We start from the raw sequence: 18,574 nt of genomic DNA on the forward strand, positions 1-18,574 counted from the left end.
AATGGAGGAAAATTTGATTTTACTTACATAAACAGGAAAACTTCTTGCAGAATATAATTACCCAGCCTGCTGACTAGCAAATAGTGTTCAAGCAATATATATTATATCAGATTTTAATATTTATCATGTAATCACATACTTTTTGTTATGTTTTAACATTTTTCTATCTGTATTTTCCACTTGGATTATGCCTGGCCCGTGTGAGGAGCTCAGTAAATGTCAAGTACATGAATCTTCTACAAAGATTGCATTAACAGGTTAACTAGAAACCTACAGCCAATGTGAGGATAGCCATGTGTCCCCAAGAAGTCACTATGGGCCATGGACTTTGCCTAATGAGAAAGATATTTTTGGTAAAGTGCAGAAAAAAACATTTTCTTCTGGCAAAATTCACTTTGTTCTAATTATGCACTGTAGTTATAGGAGAGAGGAAAAGGCACTGGCTGAGACCTGGAATATAATTGCAGTAAGTAGTTTTAGAGGTTATACTCTGGAAGAAATGAAAAATTTATTTTTCAAAATATGAAAGAAAAAACTCCTTCAAAAATTTTGTTATTATAACCCAAAAACAAGAGCTTTTAGAAATAGAGATGTTAAACACTTTGTATATTAAATTACTAAAAAAAGATAAAAGAGTATAAATATCTGTTGTTATTATAATGGTCAGGTATACACTGACACATGGGAATAACATGGGAGAATATCCGGATCTTACTGCATACACTATAATTTTTATGTAAGTTGAAGTCTTAAACTGTGAAATCAATACACAATGATTGAGATTAGAAGGATAAAAAGCCTTGCGTGTCAGAAGAAAGAACAAACCCTTGACCATGGATGAGTTGATCAGTCGGAGAAAGCCTTGCTTCTACTTTGGCATCTTGGAGGGCTCACTCTGCAGAAGATTTTTTGGGATGCTACCTCCTAGAAGACAGTCACCATGCTGTGAAACTCTAGAAAAGGCCTTATGTATTTGCTCTCATTGGCAAATCCAGCCATTTCAGCCTTCAAGTGACTCCCTGACCATATTCCAGTTATGTAATTGAGGAAAGCCATAAATAATTGCAGACTCTAAACTTTCTAGTCAAAGCCAGATGCTGAGTCTTTTTAAAGTGAGGCCTCTGATGCAGAACAGTAGAGACAAGCCACATCGGCAATGTTCTGTATGGATTCCTGGCCTCAAGAATCCGTGAGTATAATAAACAGTTATTGTTTGCAATAACATTTATTTAAATACATATTTCTTGTTCCATGGAAATAAGTGTAGTGTTGTTTCTTCTGCAGCTGTAAATAATCAAAATAGAAAATAATAGCAACAATAGCAAGTGTGAAATAAAAATAGAGTTCCAAGCCCCCAGGCAGAATGAAAGGACTCTTGGTGGCAGAAGAGACTCCCCAAAAACCTTGAAAAATGAAATTTCTCAGATTTGGTAAGATATGAGGTCGGTCACATCTCAATACTCCTCTACCTGAATAGCCATTTCAAGACTGTGTTTTCTACTGTCAAACAGAAACCAGTTCCTGAAAAACAATGTCTGGAAGATTTCTCCACACACCACCGGATGTCAGGGCCGACCTCCCTCCCTTCTCAGTTTTCCTATGACAACTGACAAGCCTTACAAGGCATTCCACCCTGATAACTGACCACCAAGCATAGGCTGGTTCTGGTAAGTCCATGGAGGCTGCATGCAAGATGTCTTTGTGTGCTGTTATTCACCATTTGACACCAAGAACCAAGTTTCACTTCATTTTAATGTTAAATTTCTACCTCAAATTAAATATGGGACATAGAAATCAATCATGTAGGTTTATTCACTAATCCTCTGTTTGGTTTCTCTCACAAATGTTTATAGATTCTCCTATAGCCTATTGAATATATATGTATAGCTAACTCCATTGGGTGTAAATCCTAGGCTTCCTCCTTTTGTTTCAGAAGCATCTGCTTTAGGTTTTTGACAGAAGCTTCATTTTCCAACTCACAGGTTGTAACCCTTTACAGGAAATAAAGCTCTCCTTTTTCTTTCTTTGGGATCTCATGGTTTTTTGTTTAAAGAAAAGTATTCTTTTGTGCCTACTGTGTGTCAAAGACTGGTCTAATTGTGTTAGTTAAAATACTTCCATCCTCAAAACATAAGTGGGCAGTCATGAAGTCATTCAAGATCTATAGTTGAAAATTCTATTGCTGAGAATTCTTGTTTTAAAGTGAAAGCCTATGAAGAACAAGCAATTCTCATCCTCAATTTAAAGTTGAGGACAATATGGCCCAAGGAGACTAATTTGACCAAGATGCTGAGCCAATACATTTTTTTTAAAAAGGCGATAATTTTTCTTCCTGTTTTTGTTCTTCAAAATAAAAACCAATTCAGTGCTTTATGATCTTATCTTTTAAATAATATTGACTGTATTGTTTAAGATAATTCTCTCTATAAAAGAATTTTCTGCATTCAAGAAGCAAATTTTAATGTTGTGTGCTTCTATTGACATTTTTTTCCCATAATTAAGTTTGCCTAGAGGCTTCTGTCTACTTTAAGGACCTGAGAGGATATAACTGTTACTTTGCTTAAGTTGCACAATAACAGATTCTGTTTTTTAATCTTTTGTTTTATGCTTATCAGAGTAAGTATTCCTTCCTTATGTTAATATTGTTCAATAAAAGTAGTTAAATAATGAGTCACTTGACTTCATATTTTAAGAATATGGTAAATTCCAGGCTTTCCAAGCACTAACATTTAAGAAAACCGTATACAACATATTTACATGTTGAAAGCTGAGATTAGAATGAAGTAAATAAATAAACTGTCAGGTGCAAGAAATGCAGAAGGAATTGAAAACAAGAACAAGAGCTCTTTAGACAATCTTTGTGAAAAAATGAATAATGGGAGGTGGAGCAGGAGAGGGTGGTTGTCAGAATTTTTTTACCACATTAACCTGTTAGCTTGGTCATGTGGTGTCAGAAGGTAAGGCCTTGACCTGTGAAATGCAGAGACGTGGATCTGAGCAGCCTGAATATAATATGGAGAAATTTAAACAGCTGTAAATAAGTGAGAAAGAGTGCAAATAAGTGTAAAAGGAAATTTGCTTGTCTGTCTCTCATAGGATCTGATGGAAAACAGAAATGTTCTATTCTAAGTCATACTTGTGCTCTATATTTTACAAACATTTGTTTTAAAATGACCCTATGGACACTGCCGGACTCCGCACTTTGGCTGGCCATGGTACCCTGGGTCCAAACTCTCTTTCTCTTGATCTCGGTGTCTTGTTTCTTTATTTCCAGCTTCAAGTCTTTGCACCAGTAGAGAGGGGCTCACGGGACCCTATAGGGCTGGACCCTACACTCCCCTAGAGGACACAGAATAGAAGTTTCTTTTTTTTAAAATTTTATTGCATTTTAGGTTTTGGGGTATATGTGAAGAACATGCAAGATTGTTGCATAAGTACACACGAGGCAGTGTGATTTGCTGCCCTCCTCCCCATCACCCACATCTGGCATCTCTCCCCTTGATATCTCTCCCCAACTCCCCACCCCCCACCGTCCCTCCCCTATTTCCCCCCAACAGACCCCAGTGTGTAATGCTCTCCACCCTGTGTCCATGTGTTCTCATTGTTCAACACCCGCCTATGAGTGAGAACATGTGGTGTTTGATCTTCCTGTCTTCTGTCAGTTTGCTGAGAATGATGGTTTCCAGATTCATCCATGTCCCTACAAAGGACAAAAACACATCGTTTTTGATGGCTGCATAATATTCCATGGTGTATATGTGCCACATTTTCCCTGTCCAGTCTATCATTGATGGGCATTTGGGTTGGTTCCAAGTCTTTGCTATCGTAAACAGTGCTGCAATGAACATTCATGTGCACGTGTCCTTATAGTAGAACGATTTATAATCCTTTGGATATATACCCAGTAACAGGATTGCTAGGTCAAATGGAATTTCTATTTCTAGGTCCTTGAGGAATCGCCACACTGTCTTCCACAATGATTGAACTAATTTACACTCCCACCAACAGTGTAAAAGTGTTCCTATTTCTCCACATCCTCTCCAGCATCTGTTGTCGCTATATTTTTTAATGATCGCTATTCTAACTGGCGTAAGATGTTATCTCAATGTTCATGGTTAGGAAGAATCAATATCGTGAAAGTGGCCATACTACCCAAAGTAATTTACAGATTCAACGCTATCCCCATCAAGCTACCAATGACCTTCTTCACAGAACTGGAAAAAACCACCTTAAACTTCATATGGAACCAAAAGAGAGCTCGCAGAGCCAAGTCAATTCTAAGCAAAAAGAACAAAGTGGGAGGCATCACACTACTGGACTTCAAACTATACTACAAGGCTGCAGTAATCAAAACAGCATGGTACTGGTACCAAAACAGAGATATAGACCAATGGAACAGAACAGAGGTCTTGGAGGCAACACAACATATCTACAACCATCTGATCTTTGACAAACCAGACAAAAACAAGCAATGGGAAAAGGATTCCCTGTTTAACAAATGGTGTTGGGAAAACTCGCTAGCCATGTGCAGAAAGCAGAAACTGGACCCCTTTCTGACTCCTTACACTAAAATCAACTCAAGATGGATTAAAGACTTAAACATAAGACCTAACACCATAAAAACTCTAGAAGAAAATCTAGGCAAAACCATTCAGGACATAGGCGTAGGCAAGGACTTCATGACCAAAACACCAAAAGCATTGGCAACAAAAGCCAAAATAGACAAATGGGACCTAATCAAATGCCACAGCTTCTGCACAGCCAAAGAAACAGTCAGTCATTAGAGTGAAACGGCAACCAACAGAATGGGAAAAATTTTTGCAGTTTACGCATCTGTCAAAGGGCTGATATCCAGAATACAAAGAACTAAAACAAATTTACAAGAAAAAAACAAACAAGCCCATTCAAAAGTAGGCAAAGGATATGATCAGATACTTTACAAAAGAAGACATACATGAGGCCAACAAACATATGAAAAAATGCTCATCATCACTGGTCATCAGAAAAATGCAAATCAAAACTACATTGAAAAGTTTCTTTAACACAGTCTCTCATTCTCATTCCTTTGTCTCTGCCTGCCCTCGTAGCCCTTGCGGCCTGTGTTAGGGCTGTACCCCAGAGTTTCTTGTGCCGAACATGGGGCCATCAAGGTGAAGAAATGCTGGAGCTTGGAAACGGAGGACGCACTGACAAAGGACACCCGAGTACTAAACAAAGAAGCTCTGCAGGTAGGCTGAGTCCTTCAGTAGAGCAGAGTAACTATGGGTCAGGGTGAAGGTAAGCATTAACGCTTACTTGAGTTTGTTAAGACAGCTGTTAAAAGTGCAGAGTGGAGCTCAGTACTCAGAATTTGCTGTTGCTGTTTAATACAATTGAGCAGTTCTGCCCGTGATTTCCAGAAAAATGAACTATGGAAGAATGAGAAAGAATTGTCAGGGATCTAACAAAGGCCTCCAAAGAGGGAGCCAAGATCCCAATATTGGTTTGTTCTGTTTGCGCACTTGTTAAAACCCCTCTTGAGCCATTTCAAACTGAGATGAAGCTGAACTGGAGGAGGATGAAAAATGTAAAAGTTTATTCATAGAATCAGAGCCAGAGGACTTAGAGAAAGAGGAAGTAAAAGAGGAGAGAGTAAAACAGAAACAAACAAGTTTTACTCGTCCTTCTGCTCTGCCTGGTGAGGTTAGCAAATGCCCACCTCCTCCTGCCCGCTTAATAGACAGGAAAAATGAAACCCTTCCAAAATGTGCAGCTCAGGTAGTTGGTACTATGCTGCCTGGTCCAACTAAGAGTCCTCTAGAAGCCACTCTTCAGAAGGCAAAGCCTGAGGGCTATATGGAGGCATGGCAGATTCCAGTAACCATACCTCAACAACAGGGTGAAAGCATAACTTTTTTAGCTAAGTTGTTAAAAGAGTTTAAATAAGGCATCAGTCAATATGGCCCAAATTCACCATTTGTACAAACACTACTAAAAAAGTTGGCTTTAGATTATAGGTTTGTTCCGTATGATTGGAACATGCTAGCAGAATCTGTTCTTATTCCTGCTCAGTTCCTACAATTTAAGGTGTGGTGGGAAGTTGAGGCTCGGAACCAAACAAGATGGAATGCACAGGCACAGCCCCCCATCCCTATTACTGTTGATCCTCCCTCACAGTAATAGTGGGGGACTTTAACACTCCGTTGTCAATATTAGACAGATCAACGAGACAGAAAACCAACAAGGAAATCCAGGACTTGAACGCAAATCTGGACCAAGTGAACTTAATAGACATTTACAGAACTCTTAACCCCAAATCCACAGAATATACATTCTTCACAGCACCACATTGCACTTACTCTAAAATCGACTGCATAATTGGAAATAAATCACTCCTCAGCAAATGCAAAAGAACAGAAATCATAACAAACAGTCTCTCAGACCACAGTGCGATCAAATTAGACATCAGGATTAAGAAGCTAACTCAAAACCGCACAACTTCATGGAAAATGAACAACTGGCTCCTGAATGCGGACTGGATAAATAATGAAATGAAGGCAGAAATAAAGATGTTCTTTGAAACCAATGAGAATGAAGACACAACATACCAGAATCTCTGGGACACATTCAAAGCAGTGTCTAGAGGGAAATTTATAGCAATAAATGCCCACATGAGGAGCAAAGAAAGGTCTAAAATCCACACCCTATTATCAAAATTGAAAAAGTTAGAGGAGCAAGATCAAATAACTCAAAAGCTATCAGAAGACAAAAAATAATTAACATCAGAACAGAACTGAAGGAGATAGAGACACAAAAAACCCTTCAAAAAATCATCAAATCCAGGAGCTGATTTTTTTAAAAGATCAACAAAATAGATAGAACACTAGCCAGACTAAAAAAAATAGAAAAGAGAGAAGAATCAAATAGATGAAATAAAAAATGATAAAAGGAACATCACCATCAATTCCACAGAAATACAAACTACCATCAGAGATTACTACAAACAACTCTATGCACACAAACCAGTAAATCTAGAAGAAATTGATAAATTCCTGGACACTTGCACTCTCCCAAGACTAAACCAGAAAGAAGTTGGATCCCTGAATAGACCAATAACAAAGGCTGAAGTTGAGGAAGTAATTAATAGCCTACCAACTAAAAAAATCTCAGGTCCAGATGGGTTTACAGCCTAATTCTACCAGACTTACAAAGAGGAGCTGGTACCATTTCTTCTGAAACTATTCCAAACAATAAAAAAAGAGGGAATCCTCCTCAACTCATTTTATGAGACCAACATCATCCTAATACCAAAACTGGGCAGAGACACAACTAAACAAGAAAACTTCAGACCAATATCCATGATGAACATCAACACAAAAATCTTCAATAAAATACTGGCAAACCGAATGTAACAGCAAAAAGCTTATTCATCATGATCAGGTAGGCTTAATCGCAGAGATGCAAGACCGGTTCAACATATGTAAGTCTATAAACGTAATTGATCACAAAAAAAGAACCAATGACAAAAACCATGATTATCTCAATAGATGCAGAAAAGGCCTTTGAGAAAATTCAATAGCACTATGCTAAAAACCCTCAATAAACTAGGCATTGATGGTACGTCTCACGTAATAATAATAGCTATTTATGACAGACCCACAAGCAACAATATACTGAACAGGCAAAAACTGGAAGCATTCCCTTGGAAATCTGGCACAAGACAAGGATGCCCTCTCTCACTGCTCCTATTCAATACAGCATTGGAATTTTTAGCCTAGGCAATCAGGCAAGAGAAAAAAATAAGGGTATTCAAATAAGAAGCGAGGAAGTCAAATCGTCTCTACTCAAAGATGACATGACTGTATGTTTAGAAGACCCTATCGTCTCAACCCAAAATCTCCTGAAACTGATAAGCAACTTCAGGAAAGTCTCAGGATACAAAATCAATGTGCAGAAATCACAAACATTCCAATACACCAATAACAGACTAACAGAAAGCCAAATCATGAGTGAACTCCCATTCGCAATTGCTACAAAGAGAATAAAATACCTAGGAATACAACTAACTAAGGATGTAAAGGACCTCTTCGAGGAGAACTACAAACCACTACTCAATAAAATAAGAGGGGACACAAACATATGGAAATCATCCCATGCTCATGGTTGGGAACAATCAACATCGTGAAAATGGCAATACTCCCCAAAGTAATTCATAGATTCAACAGTATCCCCATCAAGCTACCGATGACCTTCTTCACAAAACTGGAAAAAACCACTTCAAACTTCATATAGAACCAAAAGAGAGCCCACATAGGCAAAACAATCCTAAGCAAAAATAACAAAGCTGGAGGCATCACGCTGCCTGACTTCAAACTATACTACAAGGCCACAGTTATCAAAACAGCATGGTACTGGTACCAAAACAGAGATATAGACCAATGGAACAGAACAGAGACCTCAGAAGAGACACCACACATCTACAGTCATCTGATCTTTGACAAATCTCACAAAAACAAGCAATGTGGAAAGGATTCCCTGTTTAACAAATGGCATTGGGAAAACTTGCTAGCCGTGTGCAGAAAGCAGAAACTGGACCCCTTCCTGACACCTTACCCTAAAATTAACTCCAGATGGATTAAAGATCTAAACATAAGACCTATCACCATAAAAACCCTAGAAGAAATCCTAGGCAAAACCATTCAGGACATAGGCATAGGCAAGGACTTCATGGCTAAAACATCAAAAGTAATGGCAACAAAAGCCAAAATAGACACATGGGATCTAATTAAACTCCAGAGCTTCTTTACAGCAAAGGAAACAATCATTAGAGTGAAGCAGCAACCAACAGAATGGGAAAAAATTTCTGCAATCTACCCATCTGACAAAGGGCTAATACCCAGAATCTACAAAGAACTTAAACAGATTTACAAGAAAAAAAGCAAACCCACTCAAAAGTGGGCTAAGGATATGAACAGACACTTTACAAAAGAAGACATCAATGAGGCCAACAAACATGAAAAAATGCTCATCCTCACTGGTCATTAGAGAAATGCAAATCAAAACCACATTGAGATACCATCTCACGCCAGTTAGAATGGTGATCATTTAAAAATCTGGAGACAACAGATGCTGGAGAGGATGTCGAGAAACAGGAATGCTTTTACACTGTTGGTGGGAGTGTAAATTAGTTCAACCATTGTGAAAGACAGTTGGTGATTCCTCAAGGATCTAGAAATAGAAACACCATTTGATTCAGCAATTCCATTACTGGGCATATACCCAAATAATTATAAATTTTTCTATTATAAAGACACATACAAATGTATGTTCATTGCAGCATTGTTTACAATAGCAAAGACCTGGAACCAACCCAAATGTCCATCATCTATGGACTGGATAAAGAAAATGTGGCACATATACACCATGGAATATTATGCAGCCATAAGAAACAATGAGTTTTTGTCCTACATAGGGACATGGATGAATCTGGAAACCATCATTCTCAGCAAACTGACACAAGAACAGAAAACCAAACACTGTATGTTATCACTAATAGGTGAGTGTTGAACAGTTAGAACATGTGGACACAGGGAGGAGAGCATCACACGCTGTGGTTGGGGGCAGGGCTAGGAGAGGGACAGCAGAGCTTGGGAGGTTGGGGAGGGTTAATGAGGGGAGAAATACCAGATATAGGTGATGGGTGATGAAGGCTGCAAACAACCTTGCCATGTATGTACCTATGCAACAGTCCTGCATGATCTGTGCATGTACCCCAGAACCTAAATTACAATAAAAATAAAAATTAAAGAAAGAAACAAATAAAATAAAATAAAATGATCCTATGTGCAGTATTTCCAATACCTCCAAACTTAGAAAAGACCATGAAACTTAATCCTGGACCACTAACCTTAAGGTACCTGGCAGAATCAAACACAAAATTGCCCAGGTCACAGGATAACTACTAAAAAAGCCTTCTGAAGAAGAGCTTACAAGGGAATTTGTGAGGGAAAACAATACCATGAGTAAGAAAAGAGAGAGTAGTAATCCTCAAATATTGCAGAATAAAAGAATCTGCCAAGGAATACCAAAAAAGTATACTACAAAACATCAAGGACATAGAATAATATATTTATATAATTGGGAAATAAAATAAGAAGATATAAAAATATGAGTCAAGTTTTTTTACAAACTACTAAAACTCTTAGAAGCAAAGAATATAATCATCAAAATAATATACATACATTAAACTAAACATGAAGAAAGAAAATAAATAAGCTAGTAGACAAACTAATGAAATTACCTGAAATGCACAAATATAAAGAGTTCAAAATTATGTTGTAGAAATTAAGAAACATGGTGAATAAAGTGAGAAGCTAAAGATATGGGAAACTCTACTAAAATTCCAAAAAGAGATGCCATGGAAAATTAGAAAGCGGTAATATTTAAAGAACTATTGGCAGCAAATTTCCAGTTCTTGATAACATATAAATAAAATACACTAAATAAATAAAAGACACTAAAATTAACACCAGAAAATCCTTTGAAAGCAACCATGAGAATATCATAACTGCATCAGTGTAGGGAAACAGTTCTTAGGAAAACAAAGAAATTAGAGAAAGAATTTCCACAAATGGGCAAGAAAGGAGGGATGAAGCATCACAAAAATGGGCAAAATAACTAAACACAGTTATTCTTACTAAGACAGAGGGAAATGTAAATTAAAACACTTAGATACCATTTCACATCTATCATACTGAGAAAAATTAATGTCTGAGAACTCCGTGTTATTTGGTGAGAATGTAAAGAAATGGGACATTTTATAGCTTTGCTGATGAATTGTATTTTTACACTTTGGAAATTAATTTGGCAATACTAAGAAAAGTTTATCATGCTCATATCCCTTCATGCAGCAAATCAACTTTGTGTATTTCCTGTGAACAAGGAGACAAAGAAAATGATAATTATTGCAGCCTCATTTTTAATAGAAAATCATACAAATGATCTAACTTTCCTTTGGTATAAAAATGGATAAAATTATTCATTTATATAATATAAAACTACAAAGTACTGCAAACAAATGAGTGATATGCATATGACTAGGAAAGTATTTATAATTCCAAGGTCAAATAAGAATACATACAATGAAAAACTATATATTGTTTTAAAATATACATTTAAGAATGATATTTTAATGAAATATAAATGTGTACTATAAGTTGTAATATAAAAATGTAAATGTATGTGTCGACCATGGGTTTTTATTTTTTTTTTAAAAACCCCAAGAAAAAAAAATGAGAAAAATGGCATGGGAACTTTAGTTACATCTATCATTTTTGTTTTCTTTTTAATAAAATTTAAGAAAATCAAATATATTAACATCTATTTAATCTTGATGATGGACACATGTGTGCCTATTATCTTATTGTTGTTTCTTTCCCCCGATAATAGTCTTCATTATTTTAAATAAAGAAAAAAACTTTTTAGAAGAAGAATATACAGGTTTACACTTAAGGAGCAAAATTGTAATTCAAAAATAGTTTTCAATTGTGAGTGAACTTTAGTATAAACGATGTAAAGGAAATATTAACATAAAATCAGTAATATCCTTAGGCAAGGGTCAGCAACATTTCAACATAAGACTACATAGAATGTATCTGGAATCCTTAAATGGCTTAATGCTAGGGAAATGTCATATGGGGGAATTTCTACTTTGCACAGAGAAACACAAATATGATAACAAATTTTAGTACAGGGATTATTTTAAAAGATCATGCAATTATTTGGTAGAAAGAATTCAACTAGTAAAAAGTGCAAAAGTGATTGTAATATACACATGAGATTAATAAAGTTGCTAATGTGCTTCAAGTGGCTTTTTGCAGTGACAGGCTTCTGGGTAATTTTCTCTGGAAGGAATAATGGACACAGGAAGGAGGGCTGTGTAAAGTGACTAAGTCCCCTCTCTTCTCCACCACAATAGAAGTTTGGAAAGAAACAGGCCCACTCTCATTGCCCATTCTGCCCTGCTTGTTGTTTTATCTGACTGGTCAGAATCCATGACTGCATAATTTTGCCACATTTTACCAGTAGGTAGATTGTGCAGTAAAGGAATCAGTTCTGACTTCCCCTCTCTCGCCTGGGGTCCATGGTGCCTATATGGTACACAGGTAAGCAGGGCATCTTTTTTTTTCATCAATTGCTAAATAGATTAGTTGGGACCTTTTCTAAGGACAAGCCATAGCTTACCTATCCTCACAGGGAGGCTTGATTTGCTAGTGCCAAGATTTAGATTCAAGGTAGAAATATGAGACTCCACTAGAGTTCTAGGCAAAGCCATAAAGCCACATATTCCAGTTCAACTTTTGCCAGTGAGCCTTGCCTTGCCTTGATTTTAGTGGACCCAAATAATCACAAAGTATACTTTGATTCCCATTTATCTATGTACAGAGCTCCCTTAGGGAGCCCCAGGAGTAGAGGGATGATTAAACAGAAGAAATTTTGCATATTTGTCAGGTAAATGTTTTAACATCATTAAAATATTCCCAATATTTTCTGCAGACTCCATATGAATAAACTCCTATTCCTCATGCAGAAAAAAATATGATTACTACATATTTTAACCTAGGCACCTAAAAGCTTCATAAAAATGCCCTAGAGAAAAAATTTTTAGAAAAGCTTGCATGTTAACAACCAATTTACATATACCAAGTTATCTTTAATATTTCTCAAAACAGCATGTGTTCTTATCTGTATGTTTGAATTGTTTTGTTGATTTTTATTTTTTTTTCCCTGCGAAGTCCAACTAACTGGAGTAGGAATTATTTGCAAGTAGAGTATTTATCATCTGTATAGTTACACTTCCTTTAATTAGAATAACAATGATCTGCTAATTAAATTATCTTGGAAAACAAGGTTTGTATTATTAGGAGATGTATTTCCACAAATGCTTTTACTATCTCTGCTATTTAGAAAAAATTAGGAAGCTTTTCAAAACTCATAAGCAGTACTGGGAAGTGATAGGCTTTCTATGTATGCAAAACCTTTGGAGAGTTTATGAAACAGTAAATAAAACTTATGTTTGTTTCTTTGTTTTCTCTGTAGCATGTAGCAAATTCAAAACCATTGAATATTTAAAGAGACTTATAGGTACAAAAAGGGTTGTATAAATATTCTCAGTGCAATCCTCGAGAGGGAAAGATGGCACATTAACTGTGGCCCTATGGTAGAGCAGGCTGGGAGGGCCAGATTGTGGAATCTGCCCCAGGGCTGAAACACACACAGAGCACAGATACTGCAGCACATGCCAGGAGGAAATCTGGCCAAGCAAGTTATAGATAGAAAGATCCAACACTGGACACAGCATTAATCTAACAGGCAAGCAGAGAATAGCAACAAGGAATTCAGAAACAAATGATATTTGGAAGATGTGACCAGTAATCAGGAACTTAAAAAAGTCTTCAGAAGTTAGAGGAAAGGGAACTAATCCATGTGGAATATGTCAGGTGCTAGAGTGAAATGTTCATATCCATTGATCCCTTTATTCCTCAGTAATTCTGAAATCGTTTTCGTTCTATGATAAAGGAAACTGTGGACCAGACGGATTAATTATAACTAGTAGTACCTGGTATTCAAACACTGGCCTTATTCCAAATCTTTTCTGTCCTCTACCTGCTGCAAATTAAAAACATGTTATATTTAATTAGCATATGAATTAATAAATCACCCCCAGGCTAGGCAATTTTGGATGAATAAACATGAATTGTTTCAGATGACACAAGTTTTAAAATGTTCAGGAGTCTCACTGTTATTCTGTCCTTATTAATTTATATTCTTTATAACTACAAAGGTGATATTAAACATTTGTCATTGGGCCACAGGGAAAAATGAAGTATTACAAAGTGTGTAGGCAATGTCTGAAACATACACAGTGCTTTTTTGGCATTCAGAAAAACTCTGTTCCTATGTGATTAAAGTCTCACTTAAAGTGATTGATAGATGTTATTTGTTTTTTTTAAGTTTCTTTTGTATGAAGGGAACACTGCTGTGTGTTCACCAAAACCCCTTTAATATTCCACCTCCCACACATGGAAAACCATACTTCCCAGCTCCCTTGCAATGAGATGGGTTATTTAACAAATATAGGCCAATAAAAATGTGAATAACTTATGTCACTTTTGAACTAAGGGCAAAGGATGGGAGGGGGTTAGGAGTTGGGGATATTGGTGAAAGGGGTTGGTCCTGGACAGAACTTGACAAGAAGAAATTAGAATTTGAGTATTGGAAAAACTGGGATCCTGATAAATAATCCCCAAACTTAATCATTGTAAAGGAAACAAAGAAGTTGAATTTTCAGAGTACAGACCAATGGATCTGATTTGGAGAGGCAATGAGGATGTCTTAGTGTTGGGTGCAGAGTACTATTTTAGAATTGCTTATGTATTTTCTACCTAAAATTGAGGTGTTCTAGATTCTGGGTACATAATAAATATACAAGTGTTTGTGTGCAAATGTGTAAAAGGGGTGCAAATAGCTCTAATCTGAGGATAAGAAAAATGTAAAGTATCAAAAACTAGCTGGTGTTATAGAAATATTATATGATAAAAATATGCTTTTTGAATACTACATCTATATTCTGAATTAAAATAATATGAAAGAGGTTATTTGCATAACATAGTAGACTGATCAATTAGGTTGACAAACTGGATTATTTGAAAGAATGAGGCACATATGTTGTGCAGGTGAAGATAATCCTATGAGAAAAATGTATACCAATAAATAAAGGAATTAATCTGCTAATGGTATGTTTTCCCTTGAGGCCAAAAGTTGAGAACTTTTAGTAATTTTCTGTAAAGAGGTATACATAATTCTGGTCTCTGGATAATTATCAAACACTTTGACCATGGAAAAATAGATCATGTGGAATAAAACAAGAAGTTCAAGTTACGGCTTTTGTTTTACTTTTTAGATCCCAATCCCAGTAACTTTAAGACATTATCCCTATCTATTATGCATATCTCAAGGTTATTCTCCTCACTTGCACACTCGAAGCAATAAATCAGTGACTAATTGTACTTCACATTCTTCATGTTAATTGTGGCTTGTGATGATTTACATTATTTAGAACTATAAAAGTGAGATTAAACCATTGCCATAAGTGATTACAGTAAAGGGCATAGGAAGAAATGGCAACATTTTAATGAAAAGGGTAGCTTCTGCTTGGAGGCACTATCACTGCTCTGTGGCTTTCCTGGTGTTCCTAGCGTGTTACCTTTAGGGTCAGAGCAATTACTGCAATTCTCTGTGGAACCAATATTTTGCCATGTTTTATCATCTCAATTTAGATGCATTTAAAATGGTGCAATGTCACCATCATTGCCATGATAGAAGATAAGCCTTCAGGTATAACAGTGTTATCCCATAAGATAAAATTTTTATAACATTTTCAGTCTGAAATTTGTCATGTGTACTTTGCAATGTCACCCTAAGCTTCAAGAAGGTACAACATTTTTTTAAAAGAATTAGAAAAGAATGTATCAATTTTTTCTTGCTAAGAAACATATATCAAACTAACAAGTTGATTAACTTGATAAAAACGTGATTATTTTCAAATAGAATGATATGTTTTTAGCATCTTCTATACCTGCAGTGACCATAAAGTGAGTCCTTTTTTATATCCTTCATGTTGCCTAAGATAGTCATGTCACACTAACTTGTACTGTAGGTTAGTATTCTGTAAACTATACAAAAGGAAGAAAAAAAACAATAAAAACTGGTAGAAGAAAAGTTTGATTATATGGAGTTCCTTAGAATTCACTTCTGTAATCTTTAACTGATGAAAATCACAAGAATCTGAGTGATATTGTCTTGACCTGAAGCACAGAAGCCGACTTTGTGATCTTGCATCAAATAATAAAAACAACAGATGCAAAAGTGCTATAGGATTTAAAGGGAATGATTTGTAAGCCTTCACTCTCTCCAACCTAGGTTACCCATCATGAAGCTATTTGCCTGAAGGACTAATGAGTCTTCTAGGAAAAAAAATCTCACTAACAAATGTGTCAAAATGGAGGAAGGGGACAATGGAGAGCAATCAGTGCCTCTCTCTTATGTTGTGTTAACCCATCTGCTCTTCCTTTCAAGATAATCTCTAAATGTAAGGGAAGAGGCTACAATGGATTTAAGTCAAACATGTGACACGTGGCAGAACTGCTCTGAAATCTATGTGCTGGAGTGTAGCACAAAGATAAGAGGAAGGCTAAAGGCTGATTTCCACTTAAGGAGTCAAAGAGACTACACTGGAGCATGAATCAGACAGAATGGCCTGGACAAGAACTAGGATGTCACCAGCACCCCAGAGCCTCTCCAGGCCCTATCTAGAACTATTCCCCTCTATGCACAATGGTAACCACTATTCTAACTTCTAACATTGGACTATTTATCTATATGATCTACCTATAATTCTAGGATAATTATGTTTTATTTAGAGCTACTTAAGAGAGACAAGGCCTCTTTCTATGGAGAAGCTGAGAAATGTCTGCTACCTGGCCTTTGTATTTCCTGTTTTAGAATAGGTTAACTAGATTTTCATATTTCAAAACTGATCTAAATTATGAACAAAATAAAATAAATCTGGAAAATCTGACAGCAAATCAAATGAAGCAATTATGACAAATATTTAGTAATTTATTTTAGGAATTATCTCTACATGGGCTTCTGCAATCTATAGATTCAAAGGAGTTTGATAGAACAAAAAAAAAGGCATGTGACTAGAATACTGAATACAAGCAGGGGAAAAAGAAAAGGGAGATAGGAAAAGTGAAAGAGTAATAACATTGGCATCATATTTTTTCTTTTTCTTTTTTTAAATGTATACCAAGGGATTTTAACATCCTCAAAGTTTTAACACTCATTTGGGACTTAAGAAAAAAACCACATTTTGCTTATTTTGTTTGATTTTATTTTATATCTTCTTACTAGACTCTTCAGCCTTTATATTACTCTTAAAAAAATCTTCTCATAAGTTTAAAAATGAAGAATAAAACCCACAAGACTCATGATAAGCACCATGATAATATAAAATCTACAATGGGAATGTACTTTCTCTATACAGTATAAAGTTTTAAAGCAAATATTTCAGAAAATAGATTAGGAAAAGACTTTTCAGTTTCATTATAGAGGAATAACCTAAATACCAGAAGTCATCAGATTAAAATTCCTTCACCTTCCCATCAGAAAATCTAATAACATACGGATATGTGTTTCCATAAAATTTGCCTACACTCCTATCACAATATATTGTGCAGGAAATCAGTTCCATTTGCATCCCAAGGATTTTGCTGCTAAAATTATTCCCTCTCATTTATATCATAAATTATTCCCACTCTACTGGATTGTTTTTCTTCAACTCACAGACACATCTTGTAATTTCTTGACTTAAAAACAAACCAAAGCAACAAACAAACCACAACTTCCCCTAATCCCAAATTTTCTAGCCCCACTGATCAGTTAAACTCTATAGCAACTCTACAAAATGTGGCTATACTTGTGCTATTTCTTGTCCTCTCTTCCATTCTGTCCTCAACACATGTTGATTATCTTCACTCTCCATAACTCTTCTGAAAGAATCATCAACAGTGACCTTCTGAACACACACATGGTCAGTTCTCTCTCAGGTCCCAGCTTTTTCTCTGAATAGTATTGGACACCATCGATAATTCTTTCTGTGAATAATTCTCTTCCCTTGACTCTCAGGGTACCATACACCCCTTGTTTTTTTTTTTTTTTTCTGTACTGGTGATGGCTCATTGATGTAGACAACCCTGGAGGCTATAACAAAATACCATAGACTGGATGGCTTAAATAAAATATATTTATTTTTCACAATTCTGGAGCTTGGGGAGTCCAGCATCAAGGTGCAGACAGATTTGGTGACTGGTGAGGGTCTGCCCTCTGGCTTACAGAGGCTGCCTTCTCACTGTGCATTCACATGGTAGAGAGGAAGAGAGAGTTCTGGTCTCATTATTGTCTTATAAGAACACATCCCGTCATGGGAACCCCACTTTCATGATCTCAACTATATCTTGTGACCTACCAAAGGCCCCACCTCCAAATTCCATCACATACATTCTTTCTATTTTTAGAATGTACTAGGCCTTTTCTCACTCCCAGACATTTACATATTCTCTGTCCTCTTCCTTTCCCATAAACTTCACAAGGCCTTTTCTTGTGGTACATTCCTGTTGGAATAAAATGACACTTTGTCAAATGGCCTATCTCTGACCACTTTAAAATATGTACTATCCATCTGTCACTACCAGTCATTATATTATACTTCGTTGTTTGTGTTTATGTGTCTTTCTACCCCAATATCAGGCAAGCTTTTTAAGGGATAAGGCTTTGTTTGCTCCACAGTACCCCTTCACCCTAGAGTAATATCTGTAAATATTTGCTGAAGAATTACTGTGGGCACTCATTGCCTTGTACCACAGAAATGCCTCACATAATACTGGTGGCTTGGAGAAAACTGTTAACTGGTAGCACTTAAATGTGTTCCATCATGAACATTTTTATAGTTTGAATGTGTCCCCCAAAGGTCATG

Source organism: Cebus imitator, unplaced genomic scaffold (assembly GCF_001604975.1).
Source record: "Cebus imitator isolate Cc_AM_T3 unplaced genomic scaffold, Cebus_imitator-1.0 Scaffold144, whole genome shotgun sequence".
Classification (NCBI taxonomy): domain Eukaryota; kingdom Metazoa; phylum Chordata; class Mammalia; order Primates; family Cebidae; genus Cebus; species Cebus imitator.